General features: G+C 45.1%; 1 protein-coding gene across 1 annotated transcript in view; it reads right to left on the bottom strand.

Moving 5' to 3' along the window:
* The window catches only part of LOC311529612 (uncharacterized protein), a 53,887-nt gene that overhangs the window by 5,100 nt on the left and 26,234 nt on the right, over window positions 1-22,553 (bottom strand). The window lies entirely within an intron of this gene.

Below are 22,553 nucleotides of genomic sequence, written 5' to 3'. Positions count from 1 at the left end.
GCAGCACAGAAACAAACCCTACCTGGGAATTTGTATTGACAATGAGAGTAGCACGTGGAACACTTGCCCCTGCAACAAATTCCCTTCCCTCCTTTCTGCTGTTCCCCTGATTCTCGGCGTCGTTTGTACTGAACTCTTCCAGTTTTCTCCTGGAGATTGCTCATTGAGGGGACTACAGGTACAGGCCTGCGGGGATGTCATTGTTGTTGTTTGGTATTTTTTTAAAAGAGAAACTGCAGTTCCAACAATGACCTATATCGTCTCAAGCCATCCAGGGCTGGCCGGAGCGGTGAGAGCTATTTGTCAATGCAGAGAATTTTATACAGCATCAGACTTCAATGGAATCATGGCAATTTCCCATCTGCTGAGACTCAGACCCACTGTACTTGAAAGGCAGCACAAAACCAATAGACCGTTCGGACTAAACCAAAATAACCTAGGAATGAGAATATTATGGTCTGAAGGCATGTTCTACCCCAGCCGAGTGACAGCCATACTGCAAACAACATTTGAAAGCTAAGTTCTTTGGGGGGGGGGAGCCAATTAATTCCTTCAAACCCAGAATTTCAGGAAAGTGCATGCACTTTTGTGTGCCTGGTTTGCATGCCCGGGTGGCGTATCCGCTCTCATGACAACTGCAAAGGAAAATTCGGACATGTCACTGGTCATTTGCACAGGCGGTGACAGCACTGCATGGAAAGCGCCCAGTCCCCCTACCCAGCACTCAGCACACTTTGGGCACAGACAGCCCAAGCCACGCACCACCCTCTTCCAAAAATCAAAAGTTACTTTGAAAGAAGTTCTCTTGTGACCAGCCAGGCTAGGTGGTCAGTGAAAAGACCATGTGGCCCAGTGGCTAGCCATGAACTAGGAGACAGGAGATTTGAGTTCTATTCGATCACTGGCCTGCTGGATGAGCTTGAATAAGTCCTTCCGATCTCTGTACCTCAGTTTCCCCATCGGTCAAATAGGAATAATGACACTGCCCTCCATTGTAAAGTGCTTTAAGATGCATGAATGAAAGACTCTCTATAGGAATACTAGTATTATTGCACGACTTGATCTCTTTTTAAGCACGCTGGAGAAAATGTGGGTGTGGCTTTTCCACAAAGAAAGCCAACTCTGTATGAACTCCTCCACAGGCAGAGTGGAAAGTGTTGGTCACGTTAAAACTTGCCTGCCGATGAGAGAATTTATAGGCCCAAAACCATCGCTCCATGCTCTTCTTTAGCTTGCAAATTCTGTCATCTGTGCACACAGCAGGAATTGTGCTAAACTTCTTTCTGCCAAAGGACCACACACTTCATGGACTAGAACCTCAAAGTCATTCTACTCTATTTAAAACGGGTGACTGTTTTCTCTTAAATTTGCTTAGAATACTCCCTGTTAAAATGTTATGTAGTCTTTCCTTTACAACTGGAACTGCACAAGTTAGTTTCCAGTGTAAGTGGACATCCATTGTTATTATTATTTGTATTACAGTAGCACCTAGAGGCCTGAATCAGGGTCCCATTGTGTTAGGAGCTGTACAAACACCTAACATGAGTCAGTCCTGCTCTGAAGAGCTTACAAACAAAACTGACAGGGCAGACAAAGAGGACAATCTGCAAAGTACTCCACTTAGGAAGGAACAATCAACTGCACACATAAAAATGGGAAATGACTGCCTAGGAAGGAGTACTGTGGAAAGGGATCTGGGGGTCATAGTGGATCACAAGCTAAATGTGAGTCAACAGTATAACGCTGTTGCAAAAAAAGCAAACATCCTTCTGGGATGTATTAGCAGGAGTGTTGAAAGCAAGACACGCTCTACTCCACGCTGATTAGGCCTCAACTGGAATATTGTGTCCAGTTCTGGGTGCCACATTTCAGGAAAGATGTGGACAAATTGGAGTAAGTCCAGAGGAGAGCAACAAAAATGATTAAAGGTCTAGAAATCATGACCTATGAGGAAAGATTGAAAAAACTGGCTTGTTAGTCTGGAGAAGAGAAGACTGAAGGGAGACATGATAACACTTTGCCAGTACATAACAGGTTACAAAGAGGAGGGTGAAAATTATTCTTGTTAACCTCCGAGGATAGGACAAGAAGCAATGGGCTTACATTGCAGCAAGGGAGGTTTAGGTTGGACAACTTGAACAAACTGTCCAGTGAGGTTGTGGAATCTCCATGGGAGGTATTTAAGAACCAGTTAGACAAACACCTGTCAGAAATGGTCTAGTTGTTGCATAGTCCTGCCTTGAGTGCAGGGGGCTGGACTAGATGAACTATTGAGGTCCCTTCCAGTCCTACACTTCAATGATTATATGATTTAAAAGATGAGAATGTGAACCAAAGAGAGATTAAGTGACTTGCCAGTGGTCACACAGGAATGTATGGTGGAGCTGGGATTTGAAGCCAGACGTCCTGAGGGCCAGTTCAGCTCCTTAACCTCAAGGTCATCCTTCCTCTCCAGTATTAGAATTATTAACGGCATTTCACCGTGGTGCCTGGTACTCTGGCTTGGATCGCTGCAACACAATAGGTGCCCCAGGAGTAACTGGCACAAGGGGAGGAGCATGTACAGAGCTGAAGCAGTGGCGTTGCACCGCTGGCCTGTGGACATCCTCCAAATGGGAGCTTACAGAACAATACGGGAAACACGAGGGGAGCCCAAGGCCCTGCTGGTGACTCTGATCACACAGAAAAATGGAACGGTGGGGGAGTCTGGGTTACGCCCTGAAATGGAAAGTTGGGCTGTTTTTGTTCCAGGCATTATTGCATTGCATGGTCCCTGGATATAGGAAGCCTTTAACAAGCTCACAAAGATTCTGATGGCCTCAATGACACTCAGCAGTACTGTCCTCCAGAAACACACCCATTTGTTTGAACAGGAGCACAAGGGGAGGAAGGTAAGCCCCACTGTCTGGTGGTAAAAATCTATGGCAGACACCAGACAGGTTTATTGGAGACAGAGGATAACCCAGAGCATTTACACACGGGAGCAAAGACTTGTTACAGCACAGAACAAGAGGGAGAAGGGAGCAAACAAAATGCATAGGTCAGACCTCACCCAATCCAAACTGGTTTCCTCTGGTTTCATGACCACCACCACCCTCCCCCGATTAAAGGCTTGGTGTTTCCTGCCCCATCCACATTGATCCCATTCACTCTGGGCGCTGAATCATTCTTGGAGAATTCAGAGTAGCAGCCGTGTTAGTCTGTATTCGCAAAAAGAACAGGAGGACTTGTGGCACCTTAGAGACTAACTCATTTATTTGAGCATAAGCTTTCGGGAGCGACAGCTCACTTCATCGGATGCATACAGTAGAAAATACAGTGGGGAGATTTATATACATAGAGAACATGAAACAATGGGTGTTACCATACAGACTGTAACCAGAGTGATCACTTAAGGTCTCTAAGGTGCCACAAGTCCTCCTTTTCTTCTTGGAGAATTGTTTCATCTTCCACCCATTCTCAAAAGGAGTTTGCTTGCAAAAGCAACTAACTTTCCGAGTCTTATGTACAATAGCTGCCCTTCTAGTAAATACTAGCCCCTGATTCGTTCCAATTCCACTCCCTCGGCTAGGCCGTGTCAATGAGTTTTTAATATGGTATAATATTTTATCTTGTGTTAATTGGCTTGTCTCCAAGCCCCGGTCTGCTATCGCTGTACAGCCTTAGAGCTTTACAGCACTAGGCTGCAGATAACCCTGCTCTTTAGACCACAAAAGGTTACAAAGAGACTAAGCTACCGGTTGGGATGAATGCACAGCTGTGACTTCACCATCCCTTAAATTAACAAATAGGTTTCCAGATCTGTTTTACCGCAGCTAATGATCCAAGCAACTAACAACTCCAGCCTGAAAAGGAACTTTTAAAAGATGTTTTCCTTTTCACTAATCTTCAGAAGCGGCTCTTGTCCCCTCCAGCCCCACTTGCTCTCCTAATTTTTATTTCATTTTAAAGAATACAACTAAATGAACAATCCACATAGACAAAGAGAAAGAGCAAGAGAGAGAGAGAAAGAGAGAGAGAGATCAAATCCTGATAACAATAGATCTCAGTCCTTGCCTGGTTAGCACTGCTTCAGTTGCAGAGTCTTGCAAAATGTCTCCTGTCTATCCAGCTCTCAGCTGCCTGCTGCAGAAGAGAAGGTGATCGTAAAATTCTTTTGCCTTGTGTGTGTGTCCCCTCACCACAAGTCCTTGCCAGGTTTCTGTTGTCTGGATAAGGAGCCCCACACTGTAAAACAAATATTCCCCCCCCCCTTCTTTCTTTAGCCTCTGTCAGTCTGTTTCTTACACGAAGAGTGAGCAGAAAAGGAGAGGAAAAAGCCTTGGGTTTTTTGGAGCATGAATAAACCTTGCATTTCCATGAGTTATTCATGAATAATTCATGAAAATACATGATTAATTCAGGTTCATGAATTATTCAGGCATAATTCTCGAACATTCCTGGTTAATTCATGCTTGCACAGTGAGTAAGGGAGTCAGGATTCTTTTCTCCCCGAGAGGGAAGAAGAAGAGGCTCGCAAACCTGCATGTACACGGCCCGTTTCTGCACTTATAAGAAAACATTCTCCAGGCCCTTTGGAAACGAGAAGAGGAGGGAGAGCATTAATATGCCTGCAGCCTTCTGGTTGTGGGGAATAAAAGGAACTTGCACACAAAAGAAAAGAGCTTGGCAGCTAGTAACTCTCTTTCAAAAACACCGCACAAGTCTGATTATGCATTTCCTTCTATTCCTGCTGCCGAATCCTTCCCTAGCTGAGATTCCTCTCAGTCATCTGATTGGGTTACATAGTAACCTGCCATGTAAGGAAAACAACAACACCTACAGGCCTATGGTTGAGGAATCAATGCCCTTGCAAACTTGAAAAACAAATTGATTTATTTTCACAGTCCTTCAAAGCTCGGGCTCCAGGTTGTGCTTGGCTTGGCTGAGTAATTGTGTTATTCTCGGTCTCAGCAAACAGTGGGGCACCCTGACTTACACATCAACCTATCGGACATATCTAGCTGGCAGTTCGCAACTCTGCTGGGAGTCTACCATTACAATACACTGGGTTCATTTACAGAGAACTGTTGACACTCAATTGCTTTAATGACACAGGAAGTGACATACATCCCCTATGTGAGTCAGGCTTACAGCGGGTGGTAATGACCTCTTGGCTATAGTCAGACAGCTAGCGTGTGGTCTAGTGGTTAGATCAGACAACACACTCAGGACTCCATTCCCAGTTCTGCCAGTGGCCCTCTTGGGTAAGTTACAATGCACAATCTTACTCACCCTGAGAAGCACTTTACTCCTCAAGTAGACCCATTGAAAGCATGAATAAAGGTACTACAGTCTGGTCCTAACCCTGTTTGCACCTGTGAAATGGGTGTAATAATGAGAGATCCAGCTTGCTCTGGATTTGGGGTTTGTCTTCAAAACCCCAGATCCAGAATTCTCCCCTCAAGGGTTTTGCGTCTGGGCTGGCTTAGGAAGTAGAATTGGTTCAGGTGTTGCCAAGGATGTCCAAAAACTCATTGGACGAGCTGATTTCACATCCTTTCTGGCACTGTTCAAGGTGGCCGACATCCCGTGAGATCGACTGGCCTCCCAGGATTTCCTCCATTTCAGACTGAGAATTCAGGAGAACAGCTTGTGAGATTTCTGCTCAAGTTGATGGGCGAGTAGCACAGAAAGCCCCTTTCAGAGGGAACCCCTGTCAAGATTATCTGGGTCAACAGTGAGTGATGATCTCTGGGAGGTCCTGGCTGTGACCTGAGCTCAGTTCTAATATCAGTGGCAGCTTCTGGTATCAGCAATAGCTCAGAATGAGGCAATTAGGAGAGTCAGCTGAAAAAATGCCAGGAGTCAGCAGATAAGGATTCTACAGACACTTTTAAAGGCAGGGAAGTTAAAGCTTACGTATGTGTTCAATGTTCCCCCCAACACACACACAGATTGGTCAGTGGGGACATGCAGCATAGAAAGCTATGCTTCACTCAGCTTGGATGTTTGAGGTGACTGAACTCTGTAACAAAGCTGGGAGTGGGACCTATAGCCCCTAGGCAACACCCCCTCCAACGTAGGGGACCAGATAGCAAGTATGAAAAATCAGAACACTTTTTTTCAGAGGGTGGGGGGGATAGTTGTGTATATAAGACAAAGCCCCTAATCTTGGGGGGCCTCGTCACCCTACTCCAGAGTCACTGAGTCCTGCAGTTCTTGGGGGGGGATATATCAGAGGGGCATCTTCCCTTGAATTTATAGCAGCAGGATGAAGCGAGCCTTGTACATGCCAACCCCAGGGGCACAGCTTATTCAAGGGATAGGCACGCCATTACCCAGCATTTAGAATTCATCCGACCTGCCCACTAGCAGTGGCATCATGTGATTGCACAAGCTAGCCCCGGCTATCTGTATTGCTTGGAGAGGTGGGCTTTCCTGTTTTGGGGTAACAGCTACCTACCGGTATAATGGTCTGCCTCTTTTTCATGCTCAAAGCCTCCCTGCCCACCGACAGTCAGGGGCCAAGCATGTGTGCTCATGGCACTGTCTGCGAATGAATAATCGGTGGCTCACTGTCAGCCTGGGACTTGGTCATGAATTATTCATTGCCATGCCTGGGTCATTCACACATGCAGAGTCAGGCATGGGTTCTTCATATGATGTCAGAGTGACAGGACAAGCCATCCTTATGTCTCTGTATTCAGGAAGGAAGAGGGTGCACAGAGAACATAAGAACAGATGAGTGTTGGCCATCCTGGAGAAACACTGGCTGGGTCGGATAGTTAATGCTATTTCGGATTGTGTACCCCGAGCATTCAAAAATCATGACTCTGGCCCCAAGATTGGAAAAATAACACATTTGGGGCACTATTTATTTGCCTACTGGTGGCTGAGTCACATTTCCAAGCTTTTCTTTGCAGCCATGAGGGCTAGGAAACTTATTTAAACAAAAGCTGAGATTCCCATGAAATCACAGGACTCCAGGAGCTAGAGAAAAATATTTCCAGACCCACGATAAAATAGTAACAGATGTCAAGGGGCCAGCACAAGTTCTATATCTCTTTTAAGTACCACTCACACCCTATTTGAGTGGAGAATCAGTTTTGTGCTGCAATTTTCCTTCTTTTGCCATCTGGCAGACTTCCCCCATCCTATTCATTAAAGTTAAAGCTACTGAATTGATGTCTTTGCTTTGTTTTGACAATGAGTGTCGTGTTTTTGCACTGCCGTCATGGCTGACGTCAGTCCAATTCTGGAAATAAGCTTTAGAAGTGAACTCTTCCAGTCAAGCCAGTAGAGAGGGCAGAAATGCATTTGTTCTAAGTCCTCCAGCACATATTGGCTTGCTGGCTACCTTGCTCTTTTATTTCTGGGTGACAGAGTTGGGGATTTTCAAATTCCTTATTCACCCGCTTTGTGGTGGGTTTAATGAAACCTCACAAAAGCTAGAGTCATGTGAAACTCCCTCAGTTTGTGGATTTGTGGCAAAGTCAAAATTCAGCTGTAGCTCGTTCATCAAAAAGTGACACCAGTTTAGTTTCTAGACTTATTGCATCTTGCTTGCAATTCGTTTCACCTCTGAATTTGGCCTTATGGTAGCACAGCTGTCAGAGTTTAAAGTGATTTGACCAACACAAAGCTGAGAGCTATGAAACTGTGACCGCATATAGATATTAACTGGAGAAAAAGGCTAACACAATATTTTACCTCTGCTCCTGATCCTTGTTAGGCTTGGCTTATCATTCTTTGGGGGTGAAAGATTTGGGGGTGAATTCTTTCTTACCTTAGACAGGGCCAGGAAAAGACGTTTCCTACCCATACCGTCCTGGAATGCAGATGCTGCTATTCTGAATGGCCTAGAAGTGTCTGCAGCAATGTGGTGTGCATCAGTGGGGTTTACTCAATTCCTTTTATGCTCATTAAAAATAATACACTCTCATTAACTCGCTGGGCAGCACACAAGCTTCCACTGCTAACTTTGTTTTGCTTCTCAGTTTGCATCTCGCTCCCCACTGCAGTGACATGAGACAGGGGATGGAGCGGAATCCAACGTATAGCTCTGTCTCGGCATCTGTATTTCCCACCAGATAAACATCCTGATTTAACAATCTGAACTCTGCAGGAGGAGTTAGTTAGGGCTAGGCTGTATCAGGTAGACACATTCTAACAGTAGGGGGCAGCGTGGAGACATCACCCCAGAGGGAGTTCCCCAAAGCTTCATGGCTCAGGCAGACAAAATGACTGTGAGCAGAGGAAACATGGTCCAAAGTGGCACAGCATAGATTCTTCCCAGGCCAGGCACTCATGGACCCCAGAGACAATAGCTGCTGCCCCACCATTGAAAAGGGTGCAATGTGGGATCCCACCCAAACAGCATGGTGCTATCCAAGGTAGAAGCAATATACAAGAACTAAGCTGGTGGGAGGCGGGGAGCAAGGATCCTTGCCCTCTCTCTCCGCTTTGTACCCATCCAGGGGCTGGGCACAAGCTTGTTCTAACTCCAGCAGGTAAGTAATGATGAGAGCAGATATGGTAGCAGTGCAGTTGCTTTAAAATGCCCCCATTCATTTTGAAAACTTACATCCCATCTACCCTGTAATTCCTATTGTGATGAGTGACCCGACATGATAGCCTCCTAGTGTAGCTCGTCATCGAGTAGGACCAGAGCATGTGCTGAACTGTGTTACCATTCTGCCAAAGCTCAAAGCTGTAGTATAGTTCAGTCCCACGAATCCTTGTTCACCATGAGGAGGTGGATGAGGCATTTCTAGAACAAATAACAGAAGTATCCAGACCACAAACCCTGGTAGTACTGGTGGACTTTAACTATCCATACATCTGTTGGAAAAGTAATACGGCAAAACGCAAAATGTCCAGTAAGTTCTTGTAATGTACAGGGGACAGCTTTTTGTTTCAGGAAGTGGAGGAAGTGACCAGAGGGGACAGACATTTTTTACTTCATTCTGGCTAACAGGGAGGAATTGGTTGCAAATCTGAAGGCAATTGGAGTGACAGTGATCGTGAAATGAGCGATTCCATGATTCTAAAGCAAAGGAAGGAGTAAGAGCAGCAGTCTGAGGACAATGGACTTGGTAGGTAAGTTTAGAAAAACAGAAAAAGATAGAAAAATATAAACAATGAAAGGATGAAAGACAAGAGACAAGATGTGGGCCTTGGATGACTGCACCACACAGAGCAGTGTGGGTAGATAGAAAAGCTGATCAAAGCACTGTGATAGCAAACAGTTGTCTGGATTGCTTGTAAATTCAAATGAAATCCAGGACTGCTGGAATACCTGAGAACCTAGTGAACAAGTGGTAGGGATCAGATGAAAACATGGTGCCAATCAGCGGCAACGTTCAACTGAAATTCTCAGATTCATTTGGATCTCGCCCACCTTATCATCAGCTCACTTTATACGGGTAAAATTTGCATGTATCATTTTGTGCCCTCGAAATGAACTGTGGTTGTGTAGCCAAGTATTTGCCCCTCTTGTCTCCCCCTCTGACTTGTGCCCTCAACCAAGAAGCAGAAGAGTCTGCATGTAGATTTGTGCCCACTGCTGCAATGAAGGGGCAAATTCTACACCCACACCTTGCAGCCGCAAAGAGGAGGCAGCCCTTTGGAAAATTCAACCCACCGCAGATGAATGAAGAAAAGGGTCAGCTGGCAGTCTGTGGGGTTGAACAGTGCAATACAATGGCGAGGTTGGATGGAAATAAAATTGGCTGGAGATCAAAGCAACACGCAGGCAGAATGTTGATGAGTGCCATAAAAATGCCTGTAAATAATTAAGGCCAGGAAAGAGTTCAGCTCCCAGAAGAGCTGCAAGATTTTCTAAAGGACTCTGTATGCTGGGTGAGCCCCTAAAATTACTGCTAGCGGATGGAGATTCACTATTAGCTGACGTGGGTCTGTGTTATGTTCCAAAGACCCATCGCTCTTGTGCCCCTGTGGCATTTGTTCTCTCCAGCTCGGGGTCTATATTTATGCAGCTCACAAATCCATTACAACAGATGCTGCTCAACTGCTGTGTTTGTTTGGTTTCCCTGCTGCTCCATATAGGCAATTTGTTTAATCAGATTTTGGTCCAAACAGATAAGCATGGAATAAGGGTTGCCATATGGCTTTTTTTTTTTCTTTTAAACCTTCTTGTGTGCTGGGGTTTGGTTTATTTGCTAGGCAGGCTGGGATGTATCAGATTTTATTGTCTTTAAATATTAAAGATCCTGCAGCATGTGAATAAAAGAGAAAGGCATCTCTGGATATTTGTGCAGTTTGCAAAAACAGTCTCAAGTCTCCAATGAAGTTAACATCGCCTCAATTTCTGTGAAAAAATTCAGCTCAACAGAGAAGAGATTTGCTACCCATGTTGCTCAAGCCATCCTACAGAGAATTGTGGGTGGGAGATAGTTTTCATTCCTATGGGAAGGAAGAAATCTTATATGAATCCTGGGAAACCTTTTTCAGGAAGCATTCAGAGTGACTGGTGCACTTAAGGAGACATCTGCTCACCATATTCCATGGGAGGAGGATTTGAGAAGGAACTGACTATGCTCTGTGCTTTTTGGGGTTCCATATTTGGTGTTTTACAGTGATCACCTTTCCCCAGACTATTTTCTTTCCTACACATTTACCTGCTATGTTGGTCAGCTGTAGCGAACAAAGGGACTAGATTCCTAGCCATGCTTTACCCACTTTGCATCAGTCTTCAGGCCCAATTCTATTAACCTTCCTCAGATGGAACAATATTTTACTCCATACATAGTCCCACTGAAATCAAGGGAGTACCGTGAGGAGTAAGGTCCTATTTAGACAACAAGAGTAGCCCTGTCAAAATCTGACTGTTTTTTCAAGCAGACTCTCATTAAGTCTTTCCCCTTTGGGACATCAGAATGCACGTTCTCCAGGGCTGGTCTCATCTGATTCAATGCATAAGGTATGAAAAACCTGAGGATCTCATAAATCATATGGAATCATAGAATTATAGGACTGGAAGGGACCTCGAGAGGTCATCTAGTCCCGTCCCCTGCACTCATGGCAGGACTGAGTATTATCAGTATCAAATATAGTATATCACCACAATTTCTGTTGTATTCTTTAAAGTTCTGCAAATTCTATGCTTACATTCATAAATATACAGGATTCCACTTCAGAGAACCTAAATCCATTTCCACCTCCTCAACTGCCAGCACATGAAAACGAAGAATTCTATTCTAGGTTAGCAAAAGGGAACTCTGAATATTGGTAGAAAGCGTGTATTTATGCAGACTGTGACATATTAAAAACTGGAACTCTATTTCATTTACAAGTGGATTAAGAAAACACAGTGTCCAAGATTTGCAATATTGACAACTCAAAGAATATTTCAGCCCCAGCAAATAGAGAGAGAGAGAGAGAGAGATATTTTTCAATGTTAGAAAAATATATCAGTGCAGATATGAGTATAAAAGAAGCAGTATCTGGATTATATGAAGCTTTGAATAATTTTGCTAAAGAGTAAGAACTGGCTTTCATAAAGAGATGATACGATAAAAATTGAGGGAGAGGCAGGGAAATAGATATGGGGTCTGATTCTGTTTTTATGCAGGACCCAGTCCAACTAACACATGTTTGCATGAGTTGCTTTACTCAGATGCATATTCCCTCTCTTCCACTGGAAAATCAACAATATTTAAAACATATTGAATTAATTCCCCACCCCTTAGCAGCAGTTAGATGTTCTGTTGTAAATCTCTGGATGGGAAAAGATGACATTATCTTACTCTAACCAAAATTGGCAAATATTCATGATAGGAAGCCTTAGTAACTAAAAAAAAAGAAAGTGGAAACATATTTTGAAATGTATTTAACATTTATTATAATAATTGAGGAAAAATCTTTCCAGATGTCAAGTCCACAGAGTTTCAGTCAATTAATGACAACACTGTGGTCTTGTTCAGTAAATTTCCTTTGTTTTGTTTTGATATGAAAACCTCAATAAAGGTACATAATTACCAACAATCAATAATTATTTGTTACCTAACTGTAACCTCTTCATTCCCTGACTTTTAAAATCAGACTCCATACAATGGAACACAGATAATAACACAGACATACATATTTTGCACGGAGAGCTATACTTTGTGAAACCAGTATTTAAAATTTTGCAACCGCAGAATGATGACTTCATTTTAAGGTTGTCTAGCAATGAAATGAGCAAACTGAGTTCTGTGTTTTGGGAAACCAAGATCAGGAGTTGTTTGGATGCGGATCCTATCTTTATCAAAACAGACAAAAATGATGGTTGTAGGAAGGGAAGTCTGGATAAAAAGCTCAAATTTTTATCATTTGCTGTGTAGAATTAATGTTGCTTTAACGTATTGTTAGCAGCAGATACACCCTCACTACTTACTAAAGGCAGCCATTTTAGTGTGCAGTAATATTTCAGTAATTAACCCTGGTGAATGTTGGGAGTTACATTGCTCATTAATTTTTTCTGCTACTGTGCAGAGGAGTGAGATCCATAAAGCTCCTGCTGTTCGTCAACCACCGAACTGAGATCCGTGCTACAACACAGTGTCCTCAGCATCTTATCATAGAGAGCAACCTGCTGACTCCTCATATCCTTCTCAGAACACCACCACTGGGGAGTGAAAAGGGGAATGTCTCCATCCAAGCAAAAATACAGGCTATTTCCCAGACCAGTGAAGAGGCCAGTACGACAGTGGAGCATGTCTGGAGGCCTGTAGTGGGGGTATACACTGCAGAAGAGGCTGGCTGAGTGTCTGGGATGGACCAATGATGAGGAACATGTCTACTGTGGCCTGTGCTTGTGGCATAGCATCCCAGCCTATGACTCAGTGAGTCCACCCCTGGGTAGAACTGCTCACTGTGGATCACCAGGGAAAATGCACTGCTGTGGTACAAAGGTCAGGCCCACAGAGAGCCCAGATGGGGAGGGATACTCAATCGATTAGCAAAGTCTACTTGGTCTATCTCCTCTTTCAGGTGGAAGACGCAACAGACAGATTCATTAGGAATGTAGAATGGAACTCAATCATTATTTATGGGCCATGTGCCAGACATTACAGAAGTCACTGCTTGTACCATAGAGAGACCACATGGTGGCATATTACATTTGTAATAAATGTAGGAACCGAGGCTTACATTGTGGGGGAAGGGGGATGCGAAGCAAAATTTGACCTAGATTAATGAGGCTGGACTAAGCTGTGTTTTAAGTACAGTTGACAGTATACTCTATCAGAGGATAGCGAGCACATGTTCAATAACCAGCAATGGCTAATAAGGATGTCGCTTCTGATTCAGCGAGCCAGCCGTACTCAGCAAAGCATTTAAACATGATGTGGAGAATGAGGGCAATATCTCAACTGTTTGTATAGCTATCAGGCACATCTTAATTTACCTAGTTACTATTATCCTGTCTGACTGCACAGAGTTAAATCAAAGGAGGCTGTTGGGGGAAACAAACAGGGAATTAAACAATGATAGAGGTAAGATACCTTAATGAAACAATGGGGGGGCGGGGTTGGAGGGGAGCTATTAATTGGGAAATGCCTTTGCCTGGGTCCAACCAGGCTAGCAAGATTGATCCTTCCCAGATCCAAACCGAGGCTCCAAGGGGTAACCAAACCTTTCTAGGACCCTGGACCTAAAACAGGAAGGTGTTATGTGGCCAGCAGTGGCTGGAGAGGAATCTCTGGCCAAGAGACACGGAGAATGTTTCCAGGGATTATCTGTTATCCCCAGCCCAGGAATAGGCTGGTTTAGGCTAGTGAAATTTACCAGCCCTGGCAGGGAAAGAACAAAGTATAGGTAAGAGGCAGGCATTGTTCTAACTCTTGTCTCTGATCACCACATACCTTGGATGAACAAATAGCTCATGCTTTGTTTTGCAGGAGCTGTTTTTGAGTCACTTTAATTAGCTGGTCCCAGAGTAAAAGGGCGTACAGATGTCAAAGCCAGTTGGGCTTGTCACATTAACACAGCTGGAAAACAGAGGGCTGCCCAGTCCCAGAATGGCTGAACTGCAGGGCTCCACCCTTGAGAGAGGGGATGGAGGCAAGGCCTGTCACTGCACAGGGGGGCACTCGAAAGGGACAAAATGGAGTCTCACCCTGTAACCTGTTTGCACATATGCTTAACCCACTGGCTTCAGTGTGTTTAAGTGCTTTGCTGAATAGAGTTGGATGTAAGCATTTGTTTAAATGCTTTGTTGAATTGGAGCCCCACTTACTACTATTTATTATTTGTGTTATGGTAGCATCTAGAGGCCTCAGGTGAAATCCAGGCTTGGTTGTGCTAGGCTCTCTGCAGACATTAAGGTTTCATGTTATTAAAATTCCTTCTTACTAGCATAGCATGCCGCCCACTGCACTGCTTATTCTAGCATTTCCTCAGGCTACACACAAGCCTCCTGCCAACCCAACACTTATCTGTATTAGTTCCTTTTGTCACCTTCCAACTACTGACAGTGTTGGACTAACTTGTAAGCCTTTAGTTTCTAATGCTGTACCTGTCTGTCCTGTGTGTTCACCACCCCCTTTCCTCCTGGGGAAGGTGATTCCAATGGCGGAATGTTTCCCTGCTAGTATTTTAATGCACAATTACATATCGTGGCAGTTGGTGATTTTTATGTCATTCTTTAATTATTGCTGGAATTGATATATTCAGCAATCACAAAACATCTTGGGGTGGCTCTAGTATTAGAAACTTAAGAAACCCAATTCTTCTTCTTATGTGATGTCTCCATTACTGGAGGCTTGCTACCATAGTAGCCCATTCTGTATGATCCTCTGCTAAACTCTTTGTGGATGAATAGACCTTTAGACTCACCCAGGACACCATGCTGTCCATCCAAGATCTTCTTTTCTTGTCTCATGTTCTTCTGACATCAACTTTCCCTTCCAGTGCCCATAAACATGCATCTATCCTTAAAATGTGCCCTACAGATCAAAACTCTCTTTTCATACGATCTCCAACTAGCATTTGCTGAGTTCCAGTCAACCCGAGTTATATACATTGATTTAGCTTGCAATCTAAATAGATAAAGAAACAAAATCCAGGAATCCTGAGTCTGAAACCACTGCCCAATCCACAGAGCCACTCTGCCACTATTATAGTGAGTGATCACGTCCAGGAGATTCAAGAACAAGTCCAAGTTAAGATTCCAATCCAAGTTTCGTGTTCAATGGGATACTTGTATTTAGGATTAGCAGGACTAGCCCCTCAGGGAGTCTTTTCATTGACCTTACATGGAATTGGATAGGAATGTGAGGAGGGCTTTAAACTAGGTTCACCGGGGGAAGGAGACCAAAGCCCTGAGGTAAGTGGGAGGAAGCACAGGCAGGAATGTCTGTGAGGGGAGGGCTCCTGCCTCATACTGAGAATGAGGGGCTATCAGCAGGTTATCTCAAGTGCTTATATACAAATGCACAAAGCCTTGGAAACAAGCAGGGAGAACTGGAGGTCCTGGTGATGTCAAGGAATTATGACGTGATTGGAATAACAGAGACTTGGTGGGATAACTCACATGACTGGAGTACTGTCATGGATGGATATAAACTGTTCAGGAAGGACAGGCAGGGCAGAAAAGGTGGGGGAGTAGCACTGTATGTAAGGGAGCAGTATGACTGCTCAGAGCTCCGGTACGAAACTGCAGAAAAACCTGAGTGTCTCTGGATTAAGTTTAGAAGTGTGAGCAACAAGGGTCATGTCGTGGTGGGAGTCTGCTATAGACCACCGGACCAGGGGGATGAGGTGGATGAGGCTTTCTTCCGGCAACTCGCAGAAGCTACTAGATCGCACGCCCTGGTTCTCATGGGTGACTTTAATTTTCCTGATATCTGCTGGGAGAGCAATATGGTGGTGCATAGACAATCCAGGAAGTTTTTGGAAAATGTAGGGGACAATTTCCTGGTGCAAGTGCTAGAGGAGCCAACTGGGGGGGAGCTTTTCTTGACCTGATGCTCACAAACCGGGAAGAATTAGTGGGGGAAGCAAAAGTGGATGGGAATCTGGGAGGCAGTGACCATGAGTTGGTTGAGTTCAGGATCCTGACACAGGGAAGAAAGGTAAGCAGCAGGATACAGACCCTGGACTTCAGGAAAGCAGACTTCGACTCCCTCAGGGAACGGATGGGTAGGATCCCCTGGGGGACTAACATGAAGGGGAAAGGAGTCCAGGAGAACTGGCTGTATTTCGAGGAATCCCTGTTGAGGTTACAGGGACAAACCATCCCGATGTGTCGAAAGAATAGTAAATATGGCAGGCGACCAGCTTGCCTTAACGGTGAAATCCTAGCGGATCTTAAACATAAAAAAGAAGCTTACAAGAAGTGGAAGTTGGACATATGACCAGGGAAGAGTATAAAAATATTGCTCGGGCATGTAGGAATGAAATCAGGAGGGATTTCAGTCGCACCTGGAGCTGCAGCTAGCAAGAGATGTCAAGAGTAACAAGAAGGGTTTCTTCAGGTATGTTGGCAACAAAAAGAAAGCCAAGGAAAGTGTGGGCACCTTACTGAATGAGGGAGGCAACCTAGTGACAGAGGATGTGGAAAAAGCTAATGTACTCAATGATTTTTTTGCCTCTGTCTTCACTAACAAGATCAGCTCCCAGACTGCGGCGCTGGGCATCACAGCATGGGGAGTAGATGGCCAGCCCTCTGTGGAGATAGAGGTGGTTAGGGACTATTTAGAAAAGCTGGACGTGCACAAGTCCATGGGGCCGGACGCGTTGCATCCGAGACTGCTAAAGAAATTGGCGGCTGTGATTGCAGAGCCATTGGCCATTATCTTTGAAAACTTGTGGCAAACGGGGGAAGTCCCAGATGACTGGAAAAAGGCTAATGTAGTGCCAATCTTTAAAAAAGGGAAGAAGGAGGATCCTGAAAACTACAGGCCAGTCAGCCTCACCTCAGTCCCTGGAAAAATCATGGAGCAGGTCCTCAAAGAATCAATCCTGAAGCACTTACATGAGAGGAAAGTGATCAGGAACAGTCAGCATGGATTCACCAAGGGAAGGTCATGCCTGACGAATCTAATTGCCTTTTATGATGAGATTACTGGTTCTGTGGATGAAGGGAAAGCAGTGGATGTATTGTTTCTTGACTTTAGCAAAGCGTTTGACACGGTCTCCCACAGTATTCTTGTCAGCAAGTTAAAGAAGTATGGGCTGGATGAATGCACTATAAGGTGGGTAGAAAGTTGGCTAGATTGTCGGGCTCAACGGGTAGTGATCAATGGCTCCATGTCTAGTTGGCAGCCGGTATCAAGTGGAATGCCCCAAGGGTCGGTCCTGTGGCCGGTTTTGTTCAATATCTTCATAAATGATCTGGAGGATGGTGTGGATTGCACTCTCAGCAAATTTGCAGATGATACTAAACTAGGAGGAGTGGTAGATACGCTGGAGGGCAGGGATAGGATACAGAGGGATCTAGACAAATTGGAGGATTGGGCCAAAAGAAATCTGATGAGGTTCAATAAGGATAAGTGCAGGGTCCTGCACTTAGTACAGAAGAACCCAATGCACCGCTAAAGACTAGGGACCGAATGGCTAGGCAGCAGTTCTGCGGAAAAGGACCTAGGGGTGACAGTGGACGAGAAGCTGGATATGAGTCAGCAGTGTGCCCTTGTTGCCAAGAAGGCCAATGGCATTTTGGGATGTATAAGCAGGGGCATAGCGAGCAGATCGAGGGACGTGATCGTCCCCCTCTATTTGACATTGGTGAGGCCTCATCTGGAGTACTGTGTCCAGTTTTGGGCCCCACACTACAAGAAGGATGTGGATAAATTGGTTTAGGTTGGATATTAGGAAAAACTTTTTCACTAGGAGGGTGGTGAAACACTGGAATGCGTTACCTAGGGAAGTGGTAGAATCTCCTTCCTTAGAAGTTTTTAAGGTCAGGCTTGACAAAGCCCTGGCTGGGATGATTTAATTGGGGATTGGTCCTGCTTTGAGCAGGGGGTTGGACTAGATGACCTCCTGAGGTCCCTTCTAACCCTTATATTCTATGATTCTATGAATGGACACAGTTTGTGAAAAACCCTCACATAATATAAAATTATTACTATCAGTGAGTGAAGATGATGTGTTTGGTGCTGTACAGAACATGGAGGGAATCCCATAAATAATCTTTGATCCAAGAAGCAGAAAAATAAGTTCCATCTGTCAGAATGTTCACTGTGAATTTTCACTCATCTTCCCATGGGATCTTTAATTATCACAAGTGGGCAGGACCATAGGTTCATAGTCACACCTCAAATTCAACGACTTCAGTAGCACAGCATCCCACAATGTCTCTATGGTGCAGTGGTTACTTCAGATTCAGTGGGAAGAGGGCCAACTTGTGAAACACCAGCACCACTAGAAGCCTTGCATCTCAGGACTGATCCATGTTGTTCTTGCTTATAGTTATCCTCTCAGAAAATCAATAAAACTCCATGTTAAGTGTGTGATACAACTCCAGGGGCCAATTCTCCTCTCACATCTGTTTTACACGCCACTGAAGCCGTTCCTGATTTACACCAGTGCAAATGATGTATTTCCAGAGTGCAATGGGTAGAACAGAAACAAAAAATATCCAGCTTCAATATCTAACAGTCTAAGAAATATTGTGCCATTAAAGGATACAAAGGCTAACAGGCAAGTCACTTCATTAATGCTATGTTTGTTTTTTTCACATAAGTATTGCTATGCGCTAATGTTGTCTCATTGTCAGCTGATAACAGTACCACCAACCTGATACCCCTACTGCAACATATCACTAATGTATGGAGTCCTGAAGAGGATGTCGTGTGGGGCATTCAAGACTCAGTGAAATCCATGTGCTGAAGCATCAAATACAATTATGCTCAGATTCTGTAAAAAAGGCACTTTGTTATTAAACAATCAATGTCTTGCAGGTCATATCTCCCTAGATATTGACAAATCTAGTTGCTGGAATTGTTAGAAGCACCACAGAGAAAAAATAGCAAAAGAACAAGTTGTTTTGTATCCCGTCCCATGGGCCACCAGCAGAATTTTAATTCCAGACTCTGTTGCCACTGCTAATTAATGAGGTATAAATGGAAAGTACACACCAGTGACTTGTCACACAGTGAGTGCCTGAGCCAGGAACAGAACCCAAGAGTCCTGGCTTCAACTTGCAAGAACCCCATTATAATGACTCCATTAAAGAGAGTGAGCTCACCTATAATTATGTTTAGCCACGTTTCCCTGATTCTTTCTTGTTCTGGTGGGGGATGTAGAGGACTGTAAAGAACAGAAGTATTTTACATTTAATGAAGCATTTTCTTTCATCAACAGTAACACAAATCTGCTTCTCGAGTGCCAGGATTTCCCTGCGAACAGCAAACGCAAATCACAGGCTGGGATGGCTGGATGTGATTAGGAAGAAATTAGCACTGTCTGTGGAGGGAAGAGAAAGGAAAGGCAGAAGGGATATTTTGAGCAAACCGGTGCATTATGAGTCTATCTGTGGCTCTATCCGTTGTCTGAGAATTGTACTGGTCCTGGGTAATTTGCAACCTTAAGCAAATTTGAAAATATCAGTCCTCATGCCCCCTTCATGTCACTCCTGTGCTAAAGCACCCCTTGGGATTTTGCAGCCCTTGACAGCTGCCTGTTTTATTTGGTTATGCTTTGTTCACAGATGCTGGGACTAGGGGTGCGTGGGGGCTGCCGCACCCCCTGGCTTGAAGTGCTTCCCATCATATCCAGGGTTTACAGTTTGGTTCAATGGCTCTCAGCACCCCCACTGTACACATTGTTCCAGCATCCCTGTCTTGGTTGTTTACTCAGCATTAAGAATACGAGGAAACACACAGACACAAATAACTGTATTTACTAACTCAACACAAACATACAAGACCTGGCTACATATGTACATGGCTGCTCTGGTAGGTTCTGGTGGCTTCTGCAATATTATGCCAAAATATTGAAAGGGATGTGACCTAATTCCTAGACACAGTGGAGTTTGGGGGTAAAGAGAAATCGGTGGAGGCCTCTGCAAGCTGGAGATGTGGTGTTCAGGGATCACTCTGTGCTAAAGGAGCTCGCAAAAGCTCTGCTTTATTCTGTGGCCAGTTGCAACTGGCTGTGTCTAACCCAGGGATTGGCAGCCTTTGGCACGCGGCCCGTCATGGAAATCCACTGATGGGCCGGGACTGTTTGTTTACCTGCAGCATCCGCAGGTTTGGCCAATTGCAGCTCCTACTGGCTGCAGTTCGCCGTCCCAGGCCAATGGGGGCTGCCGAGGGATGTGCTGGCCACCGCTTCCTGCAGCCCCCATTGGCCTGGAACAGTGAACTGCGTCCAGTGGGAGCTGCGATTGGCTGAACCTGTGGACGCTGCAGGTAAACTAACCATCTCAGCCAGCTAGCGGCTTTCCCTGACGGGCCACGTGCCAAAAGTTGCTGATCCCTGGTCTAACCACAAGAGCTCCACAGCGCCTCTGTCTGGGATGCTCTCTGTCTGGGATGCTCAGCCCTTAAAGGTGCAGCCTCCCTCCCCCATATACCACAATGGCATGTCCAATGCCCCCCATTCAAAAGCCATACTCAGATTTGGGACAGTTCTGGACAGGATCTGCTGGCAAACTTCACAGATGCCCTCTCAGCCCTTCACACCACCCCAGAAAGGAACAGAGAGAGAAAATGGATCCAAACATCCCTAAACTTTGGGGGAATGTAGTTCTGGATGTGCACGGCTACCGATGTTCATTGCCTTGTCCTTTTCCAACATCTAGCCACAGTGTTATCTCTATAACACTTACGGCAATGAGTCTGTAGGCTGATTATACACGTGGTCTCCAGCCCTACCTCCTCCCATGCAGGGGGCAGTCGGAATGCTACTGCTCATGCTACTGGGTATAAATGAGTGAGTGTGGTAGCCAGTGCTACAGATCTTAAAGGGGATGTGCCTAACCTTAACCATGCCGTGGTCCCCAGGGCAGCATGGCTAACCCAGTATAGCCAGAGTCCCTGCTCAGTGCCCTGGCTCCAGCACCCGCTAGAGATACCAGAAAATGTATCAGACAAGTGCTTTGTCAAATATTATTTGGCCTGCTCTGTCTACTTTAGACTCAGGACCGATTGCAAACCCCTTCCATGAGTGAACAGTTGCTCTCATGAAGAGTTCCATGGAAGTCAATGGCTTTTCTTGGGAAAGTAACTGCTCACCAATGTAAATGGTTCCCAACCTGGCCCACAGATACCTCATGTGCCAACACTGTGGTATCAGCATGCTTATCAGGTACAGGCGATATGCTCCTGAATTTGCTCAGTTGACAACATTGATTTCTTCATCTCAGGAGACAGGCTGGCCCCCACCTCCAGCCTTTTCAGTCTTGCAAAGACGGTTCATAGCAATGAACATTTTTCTCTTTTGTTTTTCTTCCCTGGGACCCTCACTGACCTTTGATTTTTAATATGACAGCTATTTTCACATTGCCATGTTAACTGCAGAAATTCACTGCCTGTCACATCAACGGCCAATTCAATAGCACCTGTTTCTCTGCTCATGGGGATCTCCTCAAGGAATAGCAGATTAGTAAGCGGGGAAGAGTGGGTGGGAGAAGCGAATTGACCGGAATAGCTTCTATAGATTCCCTCTTCAGAGGAGTGCGTGGTAATCTGAGGAAGAGGTGGAGGGAGCAGGGGTTGAGGAGAGGCTATTGGTTTAGCGTTCACACTTACAAAACACAACACAGCATGTGGGGATGTGTGGGTGTACACAACCCATCTGGTGCGTTGACACAAGCCATCACCCTCATGAATGGGTCTGGCAATCTGGGCCCCAGCTTCTAATCTTGACTTGCTGGGTAAATTACTAAATGTCTCTCAGCCTCCCTATTCCCTTGTGTAGAATGAGGACAATGATCCTCGCCTTATTCACGTCCGAGGATTGTGGAAAATGTCACACTTCTAGGGTAGTTGCTCCTGTATTCCCCTGCTGTGGTCCCTCGAGAACACCCACTTAAGGTTTCTGGCTCCCAGCTGCCACCTAATTTGGGTGGAGACCTGTTTCTCTCTCCTTCCTGTCCAGAGGTTTTCAGGCTGCACAACTCCCTGCCTTACACTGTGATAACCCCAGCAAGTCCGTCTGCCTAGTGGCCAGCGCCCGTGCTTTGCTTTGCGAAGACTATGACCAGTATATAGCCAGTAGTTACAAATTACCACACAGCTCCTTCTAAGCAAGCACATTTGTTGTCAAGGTAAAAGGATTACAGAGAAAACATGTAAAAACAATGGAAGTTCCAATACGCCTGCTAAAAGCTCACCAGAGATCACCCGTCTGTCTTGTGGGGCCCTAGTAGGCCAGAGTCTTCCCAACCCTTCTGCAAGGGTTGGGACCCCTTGCAGAGAAGGCCCTGTCTGTTTGCTGGATCTGAAAGAAGGCCCGAGTCATTTTAAATGCAGCCTTTTTATGCCCAAAAGTCCTTTCTTTGTCCATGGGTCTCTGGAAAACTCAGTTTGAAACAGCATGTGCAAGCCTCCCCACCTCTCTGGAGGTGTTTACAACCTCAGTGATTCACTTTAATCACCCCCCCCCCACACACACACACA

The sequence above is a fragment of the Lepidochelys olivacea genome (assembly GCF_965140295.1).
Source record: "Lepidochelys olivacea isolate rLepOli2 genome assembly, chromosome: 13".
Classification (NCBI taxonomy): domain Eukaryota; kingdom Metazoa; phylum Chordata; order Testudines; family Cheloniidae; genus Lepidochelys; species Lepidochelys olivacea.
Note: the sequence above shows the minus strand (reverse complement) of the source record. Positions and strands in the feature narration are given on the sequence as shown.